The sequence below is a fragment of the Ascaphus truei genome, chromosome 1, assembly GCF_040206685.1.
Source record: "Ascaphus truei isolate aAscTru1 chromosome 1, aAscTru1.hap1, whole genome shotgun sequence".
NCBI classification, from domain to species: Eukaryota; Metazoa; Chordata; class Amphibia; order Anura; family Ascaphidae; genus Ascaphus; species Ascaphus truei.
The window spans coordinates 456,001,359-456,027,597 of NC_134483.1; the positions used below are offsets into that span (position 1 = coordinate 456,001,359).

General features: G+C 38.0%; 1 protein-coding gene across 2 annotated transcripts in view; it reads right to left on the minus strand.

The window, feature by feature from the left end:
- The window catches only part of PARM1 (prostate androgen-regulated mucin-like protein 1), a 100,973-nt gene that overhangs the window by 72,402 nt on the left and 2,332 nt on the right, over positions 1 to 26,239 (minus strand). The gene's annotated exons all lie outside the window — the stretch shown is intronic.

The window sequence follows — 26,239 nt, forward strand, 5'->3', positions numbered from 1 at the left end:
TTTTTAAAGGCAGCATGAACTGCATTTTTAAAGCAGGAATACTACATTCCCTCTTTTTTTTCTTATTTTTATATGTAAAGCATGTGGCAATCTAGAATTCTACATTCTTACCTAAACTGGCAATAAGTTGGTGCACCTCTTATAAATCTGTAAAAATCCTGATTGTGTGCCTAACATAACGGCCGCCTTTCAGTTTCAATCAATACTTCAGTCAGTGTAACTCAGCAGATACAATGTATCCTTATATTACTAAGGTAACTCTCCCAAACAGTAAAGTGGTACAAATATCTTGCACTGCTGAAGAGTTGGGCTAAAACCTGCAATAGAAATCAAAGGATACTTTAAAACTCACTAAAAGTGGCATTAAGAGTTCAATATAAATAAATAAATAAAAAGTCACTTATCTAATACTACAGAAATAATTATTATTAAGAAAAAAATAATAATACGATTTCACATGTTTTGCTGCTTTAATACTGTATGTTCAGAAGCCTTCTCGTGTTTCCCAATGCCAGGGTATTTTGTAGCCTCATTCAAATAAGTTGTTACATTTAAAAAAAGGAAAAGCAGCTTCACAGCATAGTAAGTAGGGGCCAATATGTTTAAATGGTGAACAATCAAATAGAGTAGGGGTCCCCAACCATTTTGTGCCCAAGGGCACACTTGAGCATTCAGGAGAGTGCCAGGAACCAACCATTGCACAGACATACACACACACACACACACACACACAATACACTTACATTGGGGAGAGGCCTCCAGTGCCATGTCAGTCCCGCTTGCGGATTCTGGCACGGACCGGCATGCAACAGCTGCCTGCGGCACTGTGGTCACGGGTACCCACAAAATGCACTGCATTGGGGATCCCTGACATTGACAGCCTTGCCCTAACTCACGGCCCGCATGCCATCCACAAGGTGTCGCAATGGGGCCCATGCCTGATCCGTGGACAGACATCGTCAGGCAGGCAAACACTGTGCTGGAACGCAGAGTGTGAGCAGGTGAGTCCGACGGCCCCCACACCCGATCCCTCCAATCGCCACCCCACCCCAGAGCAGGGGAAAGAAGGGAGAGAGAGAGAAAGGTGTGCTGGGGAGAGGGGGAGAGAGGTGTGCTGGGAGAGAGGAAAGAGGTGTGCTGGGGGGAGAGAGGTACTAATAAGAGGGAGAGACAGGTGGGATGGGGAGAGGGGGAGAGAGGTGTGCTGGGAGAGAGGAAAGAGGTGTGCTGGGGGGAGAGAGAGGTACTAATAAGAGGGAGAGACAGGTGGGATGGGGAGAGGGATAGAGAGGTGCTGGGAAGAGGGAGAGAGGTGCTCGGGAGAGAGAGTTGCTCGGGAGAGAGAGGAGCGAGAGAGAAAGAGGTGCTAGGGGGAGAGAGAGGGGATAGGAAGAGAGAGAGAAGTTGGAGAGAGAGAGAAAAAGGAGTGATGGGGAGAGGAAGACAGGTGCTGAGGAGAGAGGGAGGGGATGTGTGATGGGGCAGAGAGGGGGGGGGAGGGACGCCAGTGACATTTACATATTTTAAATATATATCTTATTTGCAGAGATCCTTTCACGTATGATAACATTGAATTGGCTTCTTGAAATAAATTTACTCATATAGTTGCATGTGAAAAAAGGAAAATAGGCAGTATGATACAGTACTTTTTATTGTACCAAGAATAGTTTACAGTGTACAAAAGTCCGACCCTCACAGTATTATTCTTCCTACACAGTATGAGAGAGAACCCTGTGAAGTTTAAAAGAAATACCATAAATCATTTTTGCTCGAATAAAAGGTATCATACTACCTATTTTTCCTTTTTTACATATAAAATAAGAAGGCAATATGGTCCCGATTTTTTTTTTTAAGTATGTATTTGCATGTTATGTCACGCTAAAGTAAGTTATCCTTATTTATGATAGCCACTACACAACGCCAACTTTCCATTACCTGCAATATGCAAACATGTCAACAGCGCATGTAAAACAAACTATATTCATATTAAACAAACCAAAGAGCCAGGATTTTAGCTGACAGTCTATAAAATGTGCCTTTCCACCAAGCAATTAATGTGGTGTGTTTAGACAACAAAGTGATTTAGGTTGATCTTTTCACATAATGAGCCATTGGCTTGTTTTGCAACTTCCCATCACAGCATGAATTCTGTACTCATTAGTTTTTTTTTTATATAATGCATCAGAGAATGTAGGAATGACTGTGTTTCGTTTGATTAGGGAAGCTTTTAAGAAACCTGCTCTTGAAAATACTGCAGGCGGAACATCTGCCTATCCTAGTAATATACAGCAAAGGTCATAGCAGGTGTAAGGTTAAGGCAGGTGTGCGCCAACTGATGAGAACAAGGGACGCAAGATTTTGGGGGAAGGGGGGGGGGACGGCACATGGAGGCCCCGCTCTCTTCCCCCACAAAAATTTAAGTAAATGCCGGGGACAGCGCGAGGCCTTTGTACTCTATCCTACCTTGGCTCAGAAGATGCGTTGTTGTGGCGACGCGGTGTCTGTGGTCACGTGACATGACCCCTAGCATCATTTGAGGCTCTAGGAAGGCAACAGGCGAGCGCGAGCACGGGACGAGCGGTGGCAGGGGGCGCAGCGCCAAAACTTTGCACACCCTGGGTTAAGGCCAGATTCATATATTTCTCTGTTAAGTGACTTAACATCACGTTAAAGCCTTGCCGCATATCTTCAAAAGCCAATACTCTAATGTTAAGTCATGTTTTCTTCCACTAAAAGAGCAATGCTTCAATTATAACGCTCGTTAATAAAGAGGCATTTGCCCGAACACCGCATATCCACTAAAGTCAATTAAGGTTAATGCAGGGACTTAACGTAACGTTAGTTGATATCTATACTTGGCGTTACTCAAAGACCCTGAAATAGGGCTTTTGAGGGAGAGAGAGTTTTTATTCCTCTAAGTACCATTGATGTATAGACCTTCTAAAACACTCCCCTATACAATATGTGGAAAGATAATGATGAAGACACCTAAAATACCTGGGAAATATGCTCATTTGAAGGTACTTTGCATATTCAAATAACATATTGCCAAAGTATCTCAGGTGTGTTCACAGGTATCTCGCCACATGTTGTATAGAGAAGTGTTTTAGGAGATCTATAAGTCAATGGTAAATTGCAAAATGAAGAAAGAAATGGCTTGATGGCTAAAGCAAATCAGTAAGCGATCAGCCTCACACGGATGAGACCCAAAAGGTCAAAACAGCTGTCTGGCGCTTCTCGGCCTTTTGGCTATGATCAAGTATAGGGTCTGTCCTGTGAAGGACGTACTCACGGGTATGCATCCTAGTCCTGGTAATGATCCTCTGGCCATGGCCGAGAAGGCAGATACAAAGAAGCATTTTTATTTTGATGCACCCTAGGTCTAGTCAACCTGGTGGGGTCCATTTAGCTGCACCTTCAAGTTGGGTTGGTTGAGGCAAAGCAGCCTCCACTAGAGCACTTGGCACCTGTACAGAAAATTTGCACGACTCCAATGTTTTCTGCACTGGCACCTCCCTTGGCCTTCTGGCTCAATATTTTTGTACCTGCCTGGCCTTTTGGCCGGGATGCACACTCCTGCACATTTTTTGTGTTGTTCGTTTGGAGCACTCTGCACTGCATTGCACAGCGCACTGAAGCACTCGCACCATGAATTTCTTTTGATGTTGGGTTAACAGTCACCTACCTTTCCGCGGAGAGAGAAAGACTGAGTGCTGGTCGTGGTCGCCCCTCCTTCAGGAAAAGACTGTGTTGGGTTAGTAAGCCTTTGGGCTGAACACCCTAAAGACTTGGACACCCCTGTCTGGCCTTCTGGCCGAGAAGGGAACAGGAAGGAAGTTGGAATCTTCGGATGAAGACGTCAAGTGTAATGTCGGGATTCTTCATGGCCTTCTGGCTGAAGAGAAACTGATAAAGTCATGGACTGGCCTGATCTGCGGAAAAGTCAGTCACTAGTGGAGTGCACCTGGTACCCTTTGTGGACCACAAACACGTTCTTTCTGGGTGAACACTTTCAGCGCCGGGCTTCCAAAAAAAGCAAAAAACCTGCTAATTATTCTTCAACAACCCTCATCTCTTGCTTATGATAATTTCACCAGGTTATACTGTACAATTTTTCTTTCCCCTATACAGTATTTTAGTAGTGGAGTTGCAGTTCTCAAGCAGATTGTGTGGGAACTCAAGTACATGCTATGCTTCAGATGTCAGATAGTTAATGGAGTCATTACTCAGACATACTGTACAATAAATTGCTGCTTTAAGTAGGGGTCCTTTAGTAGAAAGTACAAACATAACGATTGGTGCCAAAAATATATATTTTTAAACTAATACCAGAGCTTGTTGGAATTTGTAGAATTTCAAAACATGCTTCCACAAAATTATTTTGGTGGAAATTAAACTTTTAAATGATTATTTTGTTGGGATGGTTTCAGGAATGTGAGTTTCTGCCATTCAGAAAGGCATAATTGTTTCTAATGGAGAGTGTGCAGTTTTAAAAGGTTAATGGGCAGGCATGTGAGTTCATCTTAAACGTAGTTAATGTTATACCTAAAAACCTCACGTGCAAACTACATCTGAACAACATCATGAAGAATGTTGATTCATTTATTTGTAGAATTACAAATGTTTAAAAGCTGCTACGAATTTACAATATAGAGTAATATAATGTCTATACAAATAAATGATTACGTGTGAGGGACCCATTAATAGGAGTCAATAAACTATGGTCATTATCTGGACTTTCCCTTTTATATATATTTATATATACACACACACACACACACACACACACACACACACACACACACACACACACACACACACATATATATATATATATAAAAAGGTAGCGCCAATAAATTAACAAAGGTCTATGTGGTTGACAAATAATGATACAGATTACCCTAAATATTAACACATTAATAATATAATATTACATACTAGAATAAACAATTACATAAAAAATAAATGACATATCAAATTAAAGTCCAATGTCCAAACCCTAGGGTGAGTCCTGACAGGTAACAACAGGACAATGTACAGGATCCAGGGGTCCATGGCAGCTCACACATGGAAAAACCAATTCCACAGCAAAATCTATGAGAAAAACAAAACAGAGAGCGCACGCCCCATAGTGTAACACTGTAACATTTAATGTAGGGAAATATGGATGGGGGGGATTAAAAACACTCACAATGTGCAAGTTAAAATATAGCAGTATGTGATTTATAATCACCACCAAGGCAGGTACAATCCGCAACAGGTAGAGAGTCCGAGATCAGCTTGAATCAAGTTCCCAAACAGCGCTTTTCCTCCGGTGCCACTTGAAATCCTCCAAATCGGTAAGGTAGCATAGTAAGCCTCACTATAGCTCCATGTGCTCCCCGGCCGTAAAGGATGCACACAACGTGATGACGTAATGTAGTAAGGTACGTCCCTGACGCGTTTCGTCGCAACAAATGCAACTTGCACATTGTGAGTGTTTTTAATCCCCCCCATCCATTCTTCCCTACATTAAATGTTACAGTGTTACACTATGGGGCGTGCGCTCTCTGTTTTGTTTTTCTCATATATATATATATATACACACACACACATTTTGGTAAAAAGCTCTTTGAGCTAATTATTAGTTGATAGATAATAAATAGTGCACTAATGCACATTGGGCATGCCAATGTAATTAGACTAAGCACCTTTAAAAAAAAAAAAAAATCAATGTAATTTTTAAAACTTTCAACCTAGCACCAGAATACAAGATAAATCAGAGATAACCTCCGACCCCCAAAAAATAAATGATGTTTTCAAGGGATACTTTGTCGAATTATGCAAAGTAGGGAACATCGATACAGTAGCAAGTGAAAAAAATCTTTAAAAAACTACAAATGCCTCAAATTAAGCAAGATGATATGGACTGCGTAAACTCTCCAATTACACAGAAAGAGATAAACAACAAGATTCAAAATCTTAAAATCTATAAGGCCCCGGTCCTAATGGTATGTCAGTGGAATATTACAAAATTCTAAAGGAGGTCATAGCTGAACCCCTACAGCAAGCATATCATAATGCACAAACAAGGAAAATATCCCCTGAAATCTGAATCTTACAGGCCAATTTCGTTGATAAATCAGGACACCAAAATGTTCACCAAAATGATGGTTGACAGATGGTTGACAGATTAGCAAATATTCTGACCTCCTGATGCATCGTGACCAATCTGGGTTTGTCAAGGGTAGGTCGGCAGTAAAAAATATTACAAATGTACTAGCTGCAATGGATTGGGTTCGGATACATACAGTAAGGTTAGGAACAAAGCTTTGGTTGCTGTCAATGCTGAATAAGCTGTCGACAATACAGAGCTCAACCCCTTTATAGCACGATCCATTACAACACGGACCTGCTTTTAACACGGTCTGCGCGTGGCTCCCCAACTCTCTCTTACCTTTTCTTTCCCCGGCCGCCGGTACCACCATGCAGGCTGAGGACACGACTCAGCTCCTCAAGCGGCGCCGCGCGAATGACATCAGGTGTGTGTGTGTGTCTGTGTGTGTCTGTCTCCATTACCAATAAAGCTTTGAATAGCTGTTTAAAAAAAAGCAAACCTCTATTCAATGCTTTATTGGTAATGGAGACACGCACACACACACAGTCACCCACTGGGGATATGGCCCTATAATTTGCTGCTTCTAATGTTTTTTTGTTAAGACATGACGTATTAAGGCAAGAATTTGAATCCATGAGGATGGCTCTTCAAGTTCTTTCCCAAACAAAGTCTAAGACATGCTCAATTTAATAACCAAAACAAATATTCCTTTTAGATAACCATTAGATATCTGGGCAAAAGCAAGCCAAATGTGATCTCAGTTATAGCAATAGATGATAAATAAATCTCAGAGATGGCGCTTCCAATATCCAGGTAAATGGTAGCAATATGGCTAAAGTGTCCAGGACCTTAAATATGCAAACCGCACTGAATGCAAAAGTGAAATGGTATATGGCTCACAATAAAAGCCTAACATAAGGACCCAAGTAGGAAAAAACTCACTCAGTGTGGATATAGGAGAGAGTTCATAAATAAAAGAACTCACCCTACACACACATTAGAGAGTGGTAGTCCATCAGTCCATAGGCTGGAGCCCTGCAAATACCTCTATGATCACAATAAACATGAGAGAATCAGTTCGTTGAAGTAAGCATGAATAACTCACGATGCTGCGGTCTGTAATGGTCCCGAAACCGGCGTGCATCCGTCCGGTAGATAAACGAAGCAACAGAAAAAGTGATGGAGAACTGCTGAAAAATAGGGCTGGAGGCTGGTTAGGAAAATAAAAATGCTTTATTAAAGATGCATCATAGCAACAGCTACAAAAAAAGGTCCTCTGACACGTTTCACGCCTAAGTGGCGCTTTATCAAAGAGTAACCTGTGTTCCAACCATAGTCCCTTTAAATAGCAGCTCCAATGAAGAAGTGAATTCGCGCCTAAACCAGCCAATCAAGTCAGCTGGTGTAGAGTCCCCACAGCAAGCTACGGAAGCCTCATAGGGAAAAAACACCTCTGCCTTGGAAGCAGCAAAGCCCGGAAATACATAGATGTAGTGAATGAAAAACACAAAACAGCTCAATCATATTCCAAATGACACCTGTGCTAAAAGAACATAGATGACAAGAAAACACAAAATAAACAATAATGAACAACGGAAACCTGTGAGTTAAAAACTGAGAATATATAAACAATGAAAAATAAATATATATAAAAAAAACATATATATTATGTGTGACTAATGAGTAAAAAAATTAAATAAAGCAGAACACATAATAACCCTCAGAGTGACTAAAAACTAAACCCTAAACAAACACCAATTCATATATATATAATCATAAAAGTGCATATATATATATGTATATATGTATCCATAAACACACAACTAAAATAAAAAGAAACGTAAAAAATATATCTAAAAATGAAACATACTATAATAGAGTGAATTCCAAAAGAAATAAATATTATTAAAAAAAAGAAGAACTAAGGAAGTGTATAAATATATACATATATATATATATATATATATATATATATATATATATATATATATATGAAGACATAAAACATCACCTCTATAAACATCAATATGAATATATTATATATCAAATGACCCAATAGTCAATAAGTAAATGTGAAAGCATGAACATAAAAAAACGAAAGATTATGAACTAATCATAATGTATTTAAATGATCTCAAAGATTGATGTGAATAGATTATGCATTAAATGACCCAATGTTCAATAAATGAATATAAAGGCATAAACATTAATAAAACAAAAAACAATAAGCTAGTAATGAGATAATAATATTAAACACAAATATTAAAGTAATACATAATTAAGGAAAATAAAGAAATATAAAGTGAGAAAGAAATGTACATAATAATAATAATAATCAATGATCTCAAATAATAATAATAAATAGAAAAATATATATAAACTTATTAAATAGCCAACATCAACCAAAATTGAAAATATCTAAATATATTGATTACCTAAATAAATAATATAATGCCCCATGATTAAACTATCTCCAAAGGAGAAGAATATGAAATATATATTTTACAAAAAATGAATTCATTCCCAATCTTGATTGATGCCAGACGGTTGCAAAGAATCCATACTGAAAATCCAGAACATCTCTCGTCTGTTGAGCATGTTCAATCTATCACCCCCCCCCCCCCCCCAAATAGGTGGGGGAACATGCTCAACAGCAGAAAAAGAGAAGTTCTGGATACCACCCTGTGGGTAATGAGCAAAATGTCTTGACACTGGGTGTGTGGTGGTGCATTTTTTAATAGCTCTGACATGCTCCATTATCCTTAACTTTAATGGTCTGATAGTGCGACCAATGTAGTGCCTGCCACAGCCGCAATTGAGTATATATATAATATAACTAGAAATGCAATTGATAAATGTAACAATCTTAATATTCTTTTTAGGTTTTATAGATTTGATAGTAACAATTGGTATGGCATATTGGCAGACAACACAATGGCCGCACTTAAAGAAACCTCTAGGTATATTGGAGATATGCTGCTGACGATGTGAATGAAACAGACTGGGTGATAAAAAGCCCGCCAATGACTTGGCTTTCTTGAAGACGAATTTCGGTCCATCATCTACAATAGTTTTAAGGTCCATGTCTAACTTTAAAGTGTCCCAATGTTTGTAAATGATATGTCTAATTGAATCTGCTTGTTTACACTGTTGAGTAATAAAATAGGGCCCACTTCGGTTCCTGTTCTTACAAGATGGGAGACCTCTCCCCCATATCTTTTATTAGAATCATCATTCTTGGGGAGAAAATCTACTTGATCAAATGATCTAACCACCTTGGGAGCCTCCATGATGTGTGATCGGTCATAACCCCTCATTTGGAACCTATGAACCAAGTCCATAGCCTGTGTCTCAAAAGCCTCCTCGGTGGAACAGAGTCTTTATAGTCTCAAAAACTGTCCCTTCAAATTGCCCCTTTTAAGGGGTCTAGCATGATTACTATTAGCCATTAGGAATGCATTACGAGAGTTGGGTTTCCTGTAAATGTCCGTTTGAATTGTCTTATTGATATCTATGTACAACATTATGTCCAAATAACAGATGTGTTGAATATCAAAATCATAAGAAAACGTAAGATTATAATTATTGATGTTCAAAGTGTTGAAAAAGGTTTCAAAAGAAAGAAAATCACCATCCCAAATCAAAAGCAAATCGTCGATATACTGTCTATAGAATTTAATGTGTTTCCTAAAAATATTTTGATTACTATAAATAAAGATAGATTACCATAGTCCCATAAACAGATTAGCGTAAAATGGTGCAAATGAAGTACCCATAGCCGTGCCTTTAAGTTGTAAATAAAATTGTGAATCAAAAGTGAAGTAGTTATGTGTGAGTAAAAAAGTAATAGCCTCAACCAAAAATATACAAAGTGTCGTAGGTAAATTGGATAGATGGAGAAAATGTTGTACAGAAGCAATACCTTGTTCGTGTTGAATAATACTATACAAGGACATGACATCCATACTAACCCAACAAAAGGAGGTCTCCCATTTGATATTTTGCAAATCTGATAGTAATTGGTTGGTGTCTTTGAGAAATGAGGGCAGTGATTGAACCAAGGGTTGTAGAAAACCATCAATATAACGAGAGACGCCATCTCCCAAAGATCCAATACTAGCCACTATGGGCCTGCCTGGAGGGCAGGGCAGTGACTTATGGATCTTTGGGAGATGGTGAAAAATGGGAAAAATGGGATGTGGACATAGCAGGAAATCAAACTCTTTGATATTGAGGACACATAATGTTCTACCCATATCTAAAAGTGTTCTCAATTCTTCCAAAAAAACCCGAGTGGGATCTTTGCCAAGTTTCTTATATGAGTCCGGATCTCCCAGTTGTCTGAGCGCTTCTTGTTTACAACTGGCAGAGGATTGCACAACCACCGCACCCCCTTTATCGGCATTTTTTATAACAATGGTATGATCCATCTGGAGGTTAAATAGTTCTGTTTTTTCCTCCTCTGTAAGATTGCCATGGGGAGCTTGGTTGAATGTGCAACTATCTGCCAGCTTTTTGAGATCCTGTTCCACTAGTCTTTCGAAGGTGGTAATGTAAGGACCCTTAGATGTATAAGGAATAAATGTTGATTTCTTTCTAAAATCAGTATGCTGATGGACAAAAAAGTTAGACAAGGACTCATCATTGCATTGTAAATCATCATATTGTTCGGACAATAACCCCTCCATATCAGATATAGCACAATGTTCCCTAAAAGAAGATAGGGAATGGTGTCGATCAATATACCTAGAGGTTTCTTTAAGTGCGGCCATTGTGTTGTCTGCCAATATGTCATACCAATTGTTAGTATCAAATCTATAAAACCTAAAAAGAATATTAAGATTGTTACATTTATCAATTGCATTTCTAGTTATATTATATATAAACTCAATTGCGGCTGTGGCAGGCACTACATTGGTCGCACTATCAGACCATTAAAGTTAAGGATAATGGAGCATGTCAGAGCTATTAAAAAATGTACCACCACACACCCAGTGTCAAGACATTTTGCTCATTGCCCACAGGGTGGTATCCAGAACTTCTCTTTTTCTGCTGTTGAGCATGTTCCCCCACCTATTCGGGGGGGGGGGGGTGGGGGTGATAGATTGAACATGCTCAACAGACGAGAGATGTTCTGGATTTTCAGTATGGATTCTTTGCAACCGTCTGGCATCAATCAAGATTGGGAATGAATTCATTTTTTGTAAAATATATATTTCATATTCTTCTCCTTTGGAGATAGTTTCATTATGGGGCTTTATATTATTTATTTATGTAATCAATATATTTAGATATTTTCAATTTTGGTTGATGTTGGTTATTTAATAAGTTTATATATATATTTTTCTATTTATTATTATTATTTGAGATCATTGATTATTATTATGTACATTTCTTTCTCACTTTATATTTCTTTATTTTCCTTAATTATGTATTACTTTAATATTTGTGTTTAATATTATTATCTCATTACTAGCTTATTGTTTTTTGTTTTATTAATGTTTATGCCTTTATATTCATTTATTGAACATTGGGTCATTTAATGCATAATCTATTCACATCGATCTTTGAGATCATTTAAATACATTATGATTAGTTCATAATCTTTCGTTTTTTATGTTCATGCTTTCACATTTACTTATTGACTATTGGGTCATTTGATATATAATATATTCATATTGATGTTTATAGAGGTGATGTTTTATGTCCATATATATACTGTATGTATATATTTATACACTTCCTTACTTCTTCTTTTTTTAATAATATTTATTTCTTTTGGAGTTCACTCTATTATAGTATGTTTCATTTTTAGATATATTTTTTACATTTCTTTTTATTTTAGTTGTGTGTTTATGGATACATATATACATATATAAATATGCACTTTTATAATTATATATACAAATTGGTGTTTGTTTAGGGTTTAGTTTTTAGTCACTCTGAGGGTTATGTGTTCTGCTTTATTTACTTTTTTTACTCATTAGTCACACATAATATATATGTTTTTTTATATATATTTCTTTTTCATTGTTTATATATTCTGTTTTTAACTCACAGGTTTCCGTTGTTCATTATTGTTTATTTTGTGTTTTCTTGTCATCTATGTTCTTTTAGCATAGGTGTCATTTGGAATATGATTGAGCTGTTTTGTTTTTTTTCATTCACTACATCTATGTCTTTCCGGGTTTTGCTGCTTCCAAGGCAGAGTTGTTTTTTCCCTATGAGGCTTCCGTAGCTTGCTACGGGGACTCTACACCAGCTGACTTGATTGGCTGGTTTAGGCGCGAATTCACCTCTTCATTGGAGCTGCTATTTAAAGGGACTATGGTTGGAACACAGGTTACTCTTTGATAAAGCGCCACTTAGGCATGAAACGCGTCAGAGGACCTTTTTTTGTAGCTGTTGCTATGATGCATCTTTAATAAAGCATTTTTATTTTTCTAACCAGCCTCCAGCCCTATTTTTCAGCAGTTCTCCATCACTTTTTCTGTTGCTTCAGTGTTCTCAGTTATGTTTTCATAAAGCAACAGAGAATCTGTCATCTTGAGGACATATGTATCAGCAACTATGGCCTTGCTCCTAAAATGCTGTGCATCAATGTGGCTTTGTGAGCTCCAGAGAGCAACATGTAAAGTGGTTAAAGGAGGAGTGAAGGGAGAGTCAGCATTGTTTAGCCAAGTTTAGGTAGCGTTGAGTTCTGCTCCTGAGGGACCTGTGTCACGAGTAAGAAACAAGAAGTTTTGTGTGTGTGTGTGCTGGATATATATCAGGGCACTATGGCTCATTACATGCAAGCTTCCATGGACATCTTGGTAGCATCCACGGCATGCAATCTGAGCTATGTGAAGATCCAGAGATGTGATGTGCAACAGAGCACAGTCCAACGACAGCCAAACTTGACAAAAATGAAAAAAAATCCAAGGCAATCTCCAAATAAGCAGATCAAATTATTGGAGGCTCAGCAACAATAGGACTAAATGAACGCACCTACGCGTTTCATGCCAGAGCACTTTATCAAAGGGGCAGAGTCAATCCCCTTTGGTGCTTCCTATTTGCTACAATACACGGCATCCAATGGGAAGCACCGTAGGGGATTGACTCCGCCCCCCTGCCTTTAAAGATCATTCAGCAGCTGCTACACATTGCTGGCAGCTGCTCAAGAAAGACTGACAACTCTGCTCTTGTAACGTATGGCGTTCGTGTGTTTTTTCATTATATGAGGCAAAGCTTACCTGTTGTATTAGACTGACTATACCCATTAACTGTTTACTTGGAGTATACCTTCTGCATAGAGGGTAATTGTTTACAACGAAGCCTTATTTTGATCTCCCTTCTAGGTTATTCATACTATCTGGTTTAATTGGGGTGTTCCCTGTTACAATGATTGCTATGCTCGTTAGAATCTATTAGATTCTTTCAGTGCAGTTTCCCTATTTTTACGGATGGACCTTTGTGGTTTAGGTCAAAGGGAAGTACCACGTGTCCCTCTTGAGAGGTGCCATGGGAACGGGCCTGAGGAAGGGGCATTCAGCCCCCAAATATTGCCCTCCTTTTTTCCACCACATCAACTCCCTATATTGCCCTTTTTTGGCTATTGTTTTCCCTTTGTTTTTTAACCCCACCCCCCTTTTGTTTTGTGTTCCCTTTGTCCCATTCACCTACCTCACCCATGTGCCAGTTAGACTTACATGTATTGGTATAATATTTGTCCTAGATATGTGTATTCATGCTGTATCTGTCTATGTATATAAATTCTCATATTGATTAATTTTCAATACAATTCCACTTTTTTTGATACAACTTAGTGTTGCAATATTATTCCCTATTTTTATTGAGTGCTGGGAACACCTACCTTTTTCCTAATACAAGATCAATGAACATATTCATGGGTGACAAATTATTTCACGCGCAATTGAAACGCAAACATTTACCAAGAAAAATAAATAAATTAATAACTATAACAAGCGGAGCCGTGAGAAATTAGACATGTCGGTTGCAATATATTGTACGTGATATACTCTGTTCTCTGTTGTGCATGAAAAGCAATTGTAAACAAGTTGTATGTACCTCTAATAAAGATATTTGTGGGGGGAAAAATTTCCACACAGTTTTAAGTGCAAAATAGCAAGATCAAAACAGAACATGGCTGAAGATGCTTAGGAACTGGGTATCAACATGGGACATGACTTCAGGATAGTGGGGACACAAGCCGTAACATACTGTACGCACAAGTTCCCATATCCAACATTTCTAAGGCAGAAACTGCATTTGGAAAAATGGTTCTGCGTTGAGTTTTCCATTTCCCTTACGTTTTTATTTGAATATTGTTGAGACATTTTCTTCAACATGGGACAAACCAGGACAATATTTACCATTCTACTGAATGGGCCACATGGTGTGCACCAGAATTAACCGCTTCAGTGCCATTGGGTCGTGCCACCTCCGTGGCCACGGACCTGCTGGCCCTTCCAGATCACGTCACCGCTCAATGAGCGATCGCGTAATCAGTTTTGAGTTACGGATATATATGACGCTCCCCCATCCCCTTCAGTGTGGTATGCCATCAGCGCTCCCGTACAGCCCCTAAAAAAATAGCAAAGGGCAATGACGGTGTACGTCATAAGGGACCCTCGGCTGGCACTTTCTTGATGTACACCGTACATCAATAGGGCACTGAAGAGGGTAACAGAGAAACCAGCCTCATTTAAAACAATGTTTGTTTATTTTTTTCATTTGATAAATCAGTCAGTTTGTTCATCCCAGTGCTGCCCTAGTAGTGCTGCCATCAGACTTTGATGTACTGTAACATCCTCATAATGCTTAACATTTTGGACATGCAACATATTTCGGTGCTCATTTAATTTGTGAAACTTTGCAACAACAAAAAAAATGAAGTAACACGAACCTGTCTGATTTTTTTTCACTGAGGAAAGGAGGTTCACACTGATCAGGTCAATTACCCATAACAAAAACACAATGTGATATTTTGCAAGACATAATAAAGTGAACTCCCATCTTATCAGATTTTATCGCTGTATTTACAAGGGAATATTAATAGTTAAGTGGCAGCTGTTGCTGGGATTAGAAAAAAAAATTCAAAGGGAAAGCTTGAAATCAGTTCTACATATAATTTAATTACATAGCATCTATGTGTGATACCATATACCCATGACTAATTATATATATATATATGACATTAGAAAAGTGTATACAATTTCTATACATAAGCAAAAAGAGACAATGGTTGCAATGTACTGAATGTGCATGTTCTTTTGAAAATGGAAATTGAAAAGCTCAAAACAGGTTTAGTTTGACTCATGGAAATTTTATGTTAACCATTATGCTCTAACAATACTGAAGAATCATGCTAGAAGTGACAAACAAGTCATGCGAATTCCTGGTTTCCCCTCACATTTTATTTATTTTTTAATGCAGTAGTGGCGGACAGTTAATAGAATAGTGTGCCTATCCTTTTTGTAGGACACAGGTTGCACACATGCTCTGTGTTGACATTAACATTTTATATCAATGTTTTGGCACTCTTTTGTCAGGCTTTTCACACTACATATAAGAGAAAGTCCTGTAATAATAACTTGACCATGTTACAAATTTATACAAAAGGGGCAGAATTGATGGTGTTTTTTTACTTTCTAGTTATTATTTATGTAGGGTGTAGTGAACAGATTGAAGAACACTATATTCTAAATGTACATAATAGTTGTTCATTTGGAACTGGCTGAAAACACTGTACATAAACTATCACTATTATTTTGTCCGAATAAAGTCCAGTATGGTATGGTGCTCAGATTCAGTATAGGCTCCAAATAAATAAGGCTATACATCAAATAATGTCCAGAATGTCCTCAATAGTGAATGGTAGGTATATAAAGGAGGAATAACAAAATGCCTAGTGGAGTCCAGAAATGGCTCCCAAACAATACAGTGCAATAAACATCTTCCAAAACTTATAAGCTGAAAACTTTAAACTTGGGACAACGATAAGTCCATACAAACAGACAACTCACTTATAGCAGGGTGTCCGTTAAAGTAGTTGAAGCAGAGTACAGAGCACTTACCGCGACAGCACAAAAGGACAAGCTTAAAAATATACATTTATTAAATCACATAGACCAGGAGGTAAAAAAAAACCCTGCACCGACGCGTTTCAACCGTTCAAGCCTTCATAAAGCACGGTTGCGCGAAATGCGTAGGTGCGTTTTGTTACATCTTGAACCATGTGATTTAATAAATGTATATTTTTATTGGAATCACCTCTTGAGCTCATCCTTTTTTGCTGTTGCGGTAAGTGGTCCGTACTCTACTTGAACTCGTCTTTATTATTTTGTGAAAAGATTCACTGGGATCCATTACTCCTGCTCGAAGCTTTTAAATCCAATCTGCTTAACAGCAAAAAAAATAAATGTGCCTGTTTCTGAACATCAAGCACTTTGAGCATATATCACTGCAAACAATTTATGTAAGAAATTCTGACAGAATTAATTGCATCAAAGCTTTTATACAAACTGATAGCAGGAGACTAATGGCAGAGCCTTGAGAAATAGAAGTCTGTTGGGTGATGTGTCAACTCACCGAAAAGTTTGTTTTTATCAACTGAACCACTTATGATTGCAGCAATACCAAATAGAAAGAACAGTTTCTTGCAGATTGTTAGCCACGTGGGCTTTGCTGACACTATTAAAAAGTGTAGGGCAGGGTTCTTCAACATGTGACCAGTGGGCCAAGTCCATCGCCCAAAGGACCTTTCAGTGGCTATCGGACTGTATGACCCTGATCATTACATTGCAGATGCTCTATCAGCTGAGTGCAATTTTTTCTGATGAAACTCACTGTAAAGCGGAGGTGATAAAAATATGTAGGACCAATGCTACAGTTTGACGTATGCAACTTTTTAAGTCCTTTTAAATATGTATATAAAAATACATTAAAGTACACGTCTAGCCCCTAATCATGGATATTTTCTTTCCTAATCAGAGAATTAGTTGAAGCACACTGATGTAGAGTGATGAAAAACTCATGTTAAAATTTGCATCAAGTCTTCCCTAAGTCCTCCCATTATCAATGTGTGAATTGCAAGTTGACGCACACGTGGCTAACAAAATGTAAAGGAACTTGACAAATTCATACTTAAGAGATGCACGATGAAAATGACACTAGGTCAATTTTACTCCAATATTGCCTCAATATGTAGACCACTATATAACAAGCGAAAGTAGAACAATAGTGAGAAACTGATCAAGTTTTATATATTTAATGCAAGTTTACTAGACATGGTAGTTAATACGGATGCACAAAATGCAAGTGCTGCAGAAAAGGGATCCTTTGAATGAAGCTGAACTATTGTCAAACATTGGTAAGACAGCTTCACAGCATATTAAATAGGGACCCTACCATCAACGCAATTAACGCAAAGCTGATGTTTTTGAACCATGATACTTTGGCCTCTATTTAATATGCTGTAAAGCTGTCTTCCCAGTTCTGGAGAAGAAATCAGCACCATTCCAATGTCAACAATCTTCTTCAACAGGCGGAAGCAACTTCACAGCATACTAAATCTCCAACATGCCCTCTAGATGTGACCTGTCAGAATATATCCCCACACCTTCACAGCAAAACATCACAGTCATGCCATATTCCAGATTTCACACAGGAGGGCTCAATGCTACTGTTTGCCTGCATTATTTCCAGCAAATTATATGGATCATGTTCTATTTTGGAACTGTGTAATTAATAGAGTCAGCCTGTGAATTAAAAATAATTTTATCTGCATGATCCTTATTTATACAGAGGATGTCATTTTATGTTTTACAAAAAAAATGTACCAAAATCTATGGGGCCCAGTCATGGGAGCTGTAAAAGAACACCCACTAACAAGTTAATTGAGAGCCATAACTCTTGTCCCATGTAAATTCCCATGACTGCCACTTATGTTTGTGGGATGTGCAGTGGTTCTTCAACATTTTTTCCATTGTCACCTGCTACATGAATGCTGTACAACTCACATTTACAGTAGCTGTTTCACCAAGTTCAAAAATGAAATAACTACATAGCAGTTTTCATCTATAAAAACAGGAAAGGGGCCGTTCCAGAAGTAGAAAAAATGACCTGTGCTTCAGTATAACAGAGCTCTCACCTTGACAAAGACTGCTTATACGCAGTCGAAACGTTGGACTTTATGCTGGATTAAATATTTCTTTATTTGCAAAGACTGAGTGCCTGGACCTTCTCTCCTACTTCAGTATAAATGCCCATCAAATAATGGTGGTCTTATAAGAGACAAACAAGAACTAGAGCACTAGGTCTATGTCACGTACGGCACCCCTGTGAGCATGTGACCTGTACACGGGACAAGGGTTAATACTCACGCTCGCAAGCGCTGGCAGTTTTCACCTCCGCAGAGGTCCCTCAAATGGACAGTATCTCCTCTACAGGAGAAGGGTTAATACACAACTCACAAGCTGCCCCACTCTTCACCTTCGCAAAGGTCCGTCAAATGAGTTAACATCTCCCCAAAATCCGTCCCAATACTGGTATATCACTATCACGAACAGCACACAAGTGGGCACATGACTTAAATATGCAACAAGGGTTAATACACACGGCTACTCTAGCCAACTCGCCTTTCTCCTCTGCAAAGGTACATTAGTGATATTGAGCGCTATTATCTACTGAGGTCTTTTTTCTTTTTGGTGTATTACTCCTCTGCAAAGGTACCTCCGATGAGTTAATATTAACCGATTACTCAATTGCAATCATATCTATACACTTCCACCACCTAAGATGGAAAATGAATATTTGCCAGGGCCCCAGGTCCCTGTTTATTATAGAAAACTATGCACAAAAACGTAAATACTCGCCCCAGAGCGTGCAACAGTTCATTCAGAGCCCAAAGCATTACTTATTAAAACATTTTTATATATATATATATATATATATATATATATATAAATATATATATATAAATACAGTGCTTAGGTTACAGAAAAAGGATTACAAGAAACATACAATTACTATAATTACAGAACAGCATCTCAAATAAAAAGGATACACATAGACAGAAAATCCCATAAATTATCAAATGCAATAGATATTCCCCATAGATGCCACTGGTTCAGGGACAGGAGATATCACGTGTTTAGTCCAAACACGCCTCTGTTGAAATCTAATTTTCATAATCTTTTCCGAGACTTTAATACATTCTTTCCTTATGGAACCAGTGTAAGCCCAGCCCGTCGTAAATCGGTTGTTAGATTAACAATTTTATGACACAGTGAAAAAAAAACTCTTCTACCAAACAGACTTTAAGCTTTGAAATACCTTGAGCCAGAGTCCTGTTTACGTTAGTGTTGGGAGAACCCTAATTTACATACTGTACATCTCTAGATTCTAACAGTCTTACAACAAGGCCTGACCAAGGGGCAAGCAGCCCATAAAATATTTTTTTAAATCAAACTGTATCAACATAAACCCCTGAAGCACCAGATGGATTAAAATACATAATATCTAATGACATTTTCATGACAGTCTAAAACAAAATAAGCTTGAATAGAAAACAAAATTAAAAAAAAACTTACAAAATACAGTAGATACTGGGAGATACCCTGCAAAGAAGAGTAGAAACCACTAACAAAGAATTTCTACCTTAGAGCATTCTTGAGGGTATATAATTGAAACTGGGCCCACCCATAATATACTGTATATAGAGCTCACATCCAATCACATGATCAAATTACACCAATACAGAAACTCTTCCCATTGAAGTAAAAGGGATATTTTGTACACAAATGTCCCGGTCAGCCACTTTGGCAGTAAAGCCTGTATCTGGGTGGACAGGCAGGGAGGCTGCTTTTCGCACACCTTAGAAAGCAGCATTTAACAAGTGACAGATTTCAAACAAAATGGTAAATATTTTTTGAAACAATACTTTATATATAAAATATATTGGGATATGTTTATATTTTGTATGTATACTTTTCCATATTATTTTTTGAAGCATCGGATATTTTTATATATATGTCCGGAGTGCTTACATATAATTTCTCCATTTATACCGACTGCATATACAAAATTCATCTTTAAAAAAAAAAAAAAAAAAAATTATTAAATGTAAATACCATATTGGCCTGAATATAATGCTATGTTTATTTTCTTAAAAATGTCCTTTCAAAAACTGTACCCGCGTTAAAGTATATGCGCAGCCTAACACCTTTTATTTTTCGTGTAGGGGTCGTATTATGTGCGAGGTCGCACTATGTTCGGGCCAATAAGGTAATTTTGGAATGCTACAAGCTCTGAGCAGCAACAATAACCAAGCAACTAGTACTCTGGCATATTCATTGATGCATATGTATATGCCTTGGTAGCATGCCAGTCCTATGGTACATGATAAGATTCCTCATTTAAAAAATACTATGAGCCTCATTGAGTGGGACATTTCAGGCGAAATGGCGCTATCACACTTTCTAGAATAAAGCCCTATAAGTGAGAAAGGACTGGGCAAAGGAGATATAGGACCCTGGGACTTGGGAGTTAGAGCCTACCATAGGATGCTGCAGATGCCTGCCATAAATATCATAGAACATAAAGTGATATAAAACATAGCTGAAAATACCCGGTGTTGCTCGGGAATTCTAAGAAAGCAAAAAATACTGAGATTTTTAAATAGATAACTTCATTTTTAAGTTTCTTAATGAAAAAAATAATGTATGTCTTTTTATTGTAATGCTGTTGGGTAAACTATATTTTTGGGTTTTTCATCACGTGCAAAAGCACACACATATTTTCCAGTTCCCACTCTGGAGCATCCAACATAAAGTTGACCATGTGCAAAACGTGGATTTTCTAAATTCAGTCCAGCTACAGTACTTACAATCCTAGCAAATTTGGTTCAAATCAGTGCAGTTGTGAAAGGTTCAGTCCGCCATCTTGATTCAACATGGCGGCCAATTGTATATAAACATAGACAAAAACCTGATCCATGATCTCAGGAACCATCATGCAAAATGTGGTTACAATCTCTTAAGAGGTATTCAAATGCATAGCGAACAGACAGACTAACAACTTTCCAAAATATATAGTAGATATAAAAGTGGCTTGTTACTACATATGAAAAGCCATTCACTGATTAAATGAATGTGTCTACATACTGTACATTTTCCCCAGCTTTGTTCTTACAGCTTTGTGTTTGTCATGCAATTATCAAAACCCTTAGCTTTGGAGTCAACAAACAATAACTAGTGTGTCAAGTCTACTGTACATCATGCACACTTTATGACCATGTTCAGTAGTGTTTTGCAAGCTGTTTGCCTACTCAGTTTCATTTCAGTGTGGTGAACAGGCTCAAAGAGCTTCAGATAAAACCTTGGGCGCTCTGACCTTGTTCTGTCATCTTGGTACAGCCAGCCCAAGGGCGAATGTAAGTGTTAGTTTACGCTTCATGAAATAATGTGTAATACTGTATTATTGGACTTCATAGCACCAACCCTACCTAATTAATCCCCTTTTCTGTTACAGTATGAGAACCTGGGGGTCCTCCAGAGATGCACGCGGTAGCGCTATTTTTAACTCCAAAGTCGCCCCCTCCCCCCCCCCGGCCGAACCCAGGTTCCTGAGATACTTACATGTAAACGTACCAGTGTTACTTCCAGGTTTTTAAATGGGATTTAAATAGCCATCCAATAGGAAGCTGCAACCAATGATGTTGTGGTTTTCTATTGACCCATAGGAGCCGCAAGAACAAGGAGTTCTATACACTGTTCAACGTTTCTATTTGCCCTTAACATCTTTATCTTGATAAAAGCACACATGTACATACATGAATTGTAGCTAGAGTTGCAAGGCGGCCTCTTCAAAAATACTGGACACAGTGGTGAAAGGTGCGATGCGCTCGACACATGCTCCATGCAGTTTCCTCCTCTTTTTGACCCCATCTCCAGGCTCTTGACACCTCCTGGTTGGCTGCATTACCCCGCAGCAGCCAAACAGGATGGCGGAAGCTGTCCAACCCCCTAGCAATAGCTCTGCTCTCTCCATACTCAGGGAAATCCTGCGGGCCCCCAAGCAGGTCAGGTCACTGTGTTCAGAGAGGCAATACTGGACACACACATGTCTAGTATTACCTCTCATTTTTTACTGGACAGTGTCGAAATACAGGACAGCCCGTTTCAATACTGGACACCTGACAACCCCAATTATAGCGGTTAAAGTGCGATGATACTAGACTACAAGGTGTGGATTACCACAATTCGTGCCAGTGACAATTTTAAAGCGCTACAGTACCTGAATCTTAATACATATCTCATGTCTTACATATATAATCTTCATGTATGTTAACACTTAGCAATAAAACAAATTCACATATTAAGTACATTTTTGCACACATCATCAAATAGAATATTAATTATTACAGCTCCTGGTGGGCTTTATCATCAAAACTTAAAAGGCAATTTTTATTAAGTGCTTCTACTAAAACAAGGCCAGAAGAAACCTGAGGCTCATTCAAGTGAAAGGCTCAGACGGTGTCTTATGGTGCCGGTTGGAGTCTTGCTGTATAGCACCGCTTAATAATACAGCCCTAAATATCTGTATTTTTTTTTTTTACATTCCAAATCTGAGGTTGAGTTTAGGTATTTGAAGGGAGAATGTATCAATGCAAAATGTGCCTTTGCGCAAAGCTTCATTTTGAAGATCTTTTGTCCATCATATACAGTATAGGAAGTCCCTTAGTCAACATTCTTGCACATGACGCAGATTGTTAAGAAGAGAGGTTGATGCCACGTAAGGCCCAGTGGATATTTTTTGGGAGGGCACAAAGGGAAACAAAATGAAGCAACACAGGAGTTTGATATTTCACATTATAATACTGTATGTGTGACTGGTAACTCCTCCTATTCACACTCCACAAATCCCAAACTAGTGCACGCAGCAAAAATTGGAGCAATTATTTTAATTCACTGGAGCAAAAATGTACAACGTGAAACATGCTCCTTGTCTACGTTTTGCTCCAAAATTGTTTTCCAACATCTTATCCACAGTGTCCTCCATTCTTCATGTCAAACGCATGCAGCAATATTACATTCAATAATTCTTTACAAAAAAGGCTAATCAACTAAAAAAAAAAAACAGCTGCTACCCGACATGTAAGAGTTTTCCAACTACTAATCCATTGTCTCATCTGTTTCCATGCTGACATTATTTTCACATATTCATTGAAATGTCATTGCTTGATAACATTTAACGGGTTTCAAACATCTTCCATAAACAATGAGCAAGTTGTCAGTGAAACAGCCTAATGAACAAGTAGCAGACAGTACATTGTAAATATCACCCACAACTAAAGCATCAAATCCATCCAGATTCCCTTGACAGCTCTCCCCAAAAATGCATACTCTGCACACGAGACAATGCTGACATTTCCACACGCTGGAAAGGGATTCTCCTGTTGCTTGTTTGTCATTTACTTGTGTGGGTTTGAGGCTAAAATAGTGGGCAATTCACAAAATTGGCCTAACGTCACCGGGAAGGATCTCTGGTGTGAGGTTTTCTTAATTAATGTTTTGTCTTGGCAGAACTTTTTTTTAATGCTGAAGAGTTTCAATATCCTTATGGGCACTATTTACTAAGTGGTGCAAAGTCGTAAGGCACCGTTTAGCCTATTCACTTGAAGGCTTTATAGCTGAGCACCATACATACACACACACACACGCGCGCGTGCACACACACAGACACGCGCGCGTGCACACACACACACATATATATAAACATACATATATATATATATATATATATATATATATATATATATACATATACTGTATATACAAATAAAACAGGTATGTAGGTATGTGTGTGTATGTGTATATATATATATATATATATATATATACAGTGTTCAACAAACCTATACATTTGCTCGCCCCGGGCGAGTGGATTTAACCCCCGGGCGAGTAAATATTGGCCCAAGCAGCACACGTTTGGTACTAGGTGGCGAGTAGATTTTTTTGTGTGGCGAGTAGATTTTTTGGTGATTTGTCAACCACTGTGTGTGTGTGTGTGTGTGTGTGTGTGTGTGTGTGTGTGTGTGTGTGTGTGTGTGTGTGTGTGTGTATATGTATATATATATTAGTATGTTCATTTTGTAGATTGTCGGAGTTGGTATTAATGGAATCTGTTAGGTAGTTAAAATGTGATTAATGATTCCTATGTATTATTCTGACCAACTGACAAAGGGGGTCCAATATTTGCCCGTTTAACACATTTGTGGAATTAGGGGCCTTGAACACATTTGTTTCTAAAGGCAGCTTTTATAAGGATATATTTGCATACGAGCACTAGTATGTATTTTGTTTTTTAACCCTTTTATTATTCCTTACTCATATTTCTGAACAAAAAGTGACGTATTATATTGCTTTGAGAGGATACTGAGCTCACCTAAAAAAAGGGACTTTTTCTTCTTCTTCTTCGGTATCCTACTAATTTCTTCTATCTTTCTGTGCGAATTTCTCTGTCCACTCGAGCATTGAAGCAATGAAACTGTGCCCTGTACAGTGTGCTCAAGAGAAAACTGTTAGGCTGCCTCATTTAATGTTCCTCTTCTCAACTACCTGGTTATGCAAAAGCGGTTGGATCTTACTGGAAACCTAATGTTTGCAGGATCAACTGTGATTAAAAAATAATCAACACAAACTCCTGAGCTTGTTTGTGTTTCCAGTATACAGCACGTATGATGAGCTTGTACCCCACCTGCTATCTCCTCCTTGCTGGTTCAGATTACACACAAGGCCACCAAAACACCTGCTGACATGATTCACAGCAGCAGCCAGACATCACCCGCTGGAAACCCTGACATATTTATGAGCTAAAGACAGTAATGATTTTTGCGTATGTGACCCTTGCTGATCTGAGAATTGCCCAAGTGGTAGTTTATCATGTGGCATTAGCCTAAAGACGGTAAGTGGGCAGTCCATCCTAGAAACTAAGGACAGTGGCATGTTTAATAGGTTATATGTAGCAAAAACGTGAGACACTGTGAGTGCGCATTTGCATGTCATTACCCAGAATTCCTGGCTGCAGTGGAAGCATTGCATGCTAAGAGATAATGGGGAAATAAGGGTTGCAGACCTGTCTGAGACATGTCAATGTGTTGACAAGTGGTATTTTTATTTGATGTAGAAAAGTGACACTTTATTTTAAAAGAATGTCCAATTTAAAATATTATTGTTTCAACTTTTTAGCATTTCCATTTGAAATACATGCTCTTTAGGGTTTACCCAATCTTTATCTCATACCTGTATTTTAAGACGGCTTATCAATCCTCAAATCTACAGGTAAGTTGCTGCTTTTATTTTTGTCATTCATTTAAACAAAAACATTATGCCACATCAAAGTGATAAATGGACTCAAAGAAAAGGAGAAAAGAAATTCACAGGATACAAATAAGTAAAATAATAGGGCTGGCTATTCAACCTGAGGGAGCCAATCACATTTAATAAATAGGTTATTTTTATTTATTATTTTAATTATTATTATTTTATTCGCCAGGGACCGACTCTTTAAAATAAAAACAAAAATGTTTTTATATATATATATACTGTATATATATATATATACTGTATATATATATATATATATATATTTTTTTTTTTTTTAAGTGCAATTTTGTGCGTTGGTCATAGCTCCAGATATCATGTTATTAAAAAGACTTTTAAGCATCTATTAAAAAATAGAAGTGGCCCTATTAATTCCCTCCCAGTGATGTCAGTGTGACGCGCTGTTACCTTGCTCTTGCGGATTGGCTTACCACAAACGTAGTTGCCTGCGGCCATTCCAAGAAACCCCTGGGTGTGCTAATTTTTCTAAATATATATCATGAAAGTGGCCTTAAGTGCAGTTCCCAGTTATGAATAACTGTAAGAGAAAAAAAATAGATGCACTGCAGCAGCAATACCTCCATTTTGTTCTCTATATTCCTAAAGCAACAATCCATGTCGCTTGACTCATTTATTTTATGTTAATATTTTACTAGAAGTAAAATAATATATATTTCTTCCCCCACTCTCCTGGTTCCCAAGGTTTCAACCTCTTTATTCTCTGCTTAACCGGCTGGGTTTACCCGAAACAGAG